Here is a 1,017-nt window from a genome sequence, read left to right on the forward strand (position 1 = left end):
TCTAAACTTGGTTGAGACCACAGAGCAAGACTAGCTGCAGGAAGATTTCCACTGCGGGTGTGTAGACCTCGGAAGCCCAGGATCCCACAGGGTGAATGAGCAGGCTGACCTCTGACCCGCAGACCTGTGAGCAGGCAAGTCTAGGGCTGCATTGAAAGGGGCTAAGCGTGAGGATGCGTCTTCTGCACGTATCTCAACTCACAGGCTCTCTGAATTCTGTCCACAAACCCACCGCCCTCACTCCCTGACGCCAGAGCCGCCTGCAGCTGGTCAGGCTCAGCCCAAGGACAGGGGAGAGGCCGCGGCCCCGCATCACCGCGGACATCAAGCAGAACACTCGCAAAGCCACCACCTAGGAGGCCCCCAGGAAGCCCCTGGCCACCAAAGCTGCTGGCAAGAGGGCGCCGCCTACAGGAGGGATCAAGAAGCCCCACAGCTACAGGCCTGGCATCCTGGTGCTCTGCAAAATCAGAAAGTACCAGAATTCCACTCAGCTGCTCCTGCGCAAGCTGCACGTCCAGCACCTGGTGCGCGAGATCACCCAGGCCATCAGCCCGGACCTGGGCTTCCAGAGGGCAGCCACTAGCGCCCTGCAGGAGCCCAGTGAGGCCTACCTGGTGCGCCTCTTTGAAGACACCAACCTGTGTGCCATCCATGCCAGGCATGTGACAATTATGCCCAGAGACATGCAGCTGGCCCGCCGCCTCCACGGAGCGGGTACTTAAGAGCTTACTCTCCTGGGATACCTTGCACTCTAGAGGGCTTTGCTTCTGTTTTGTTTTTTGTTTTTGTTTTTTTTTTTCTCTTCTTTCAGTTACTGGTAGTTCTGATGTTAGAAGTTTTATTCCGTTCTGGTTTCTTTTCCCCCATGGGGTCCAAAAGTAGCTAAGAGTATGATTGGGAGTGGAAACATAAGAAGAAATCACAGGTAGTGACTGTGTTTCTATTTGCTTTTATTCGTAAACATTTTTTCTGCATTGAGGGTCTAATGCGTTAGTGTTGAGTGGAAATGTCTCA

General features: G+C 54.1%; 1 pseudogene; it reads left to right on the forward strand.

The window, feature by feature from the left end:
* The first annotated feature begins 254 nt into the window (after positions 1 to 254).
* LOC116466002 (histone H3.Y-like) lies at positions 255 to 717 on the forward strand (annotated as a pseudogene).
* The last annotated feature ends 300 nt before the right edge of the window (positions 718 to 1,017 follow it).

The sequence above is a fragment of the Hylobates moloch genome, unplaced genomic scaffold (genome assembly GCF_009828535.3).
Source record: "Hylobates moloch isolate HMO894 unplaced genomic scaffold, HMol_V3 SCAFFOLD_18147, whole genome shotgun sequence".
NCBI classification, from domain to species: Eukaryota; Metazoa; Chordata; class Mammalia; order Primates; family Hylobatidae; genus Hylobates; species Hylobates moloch.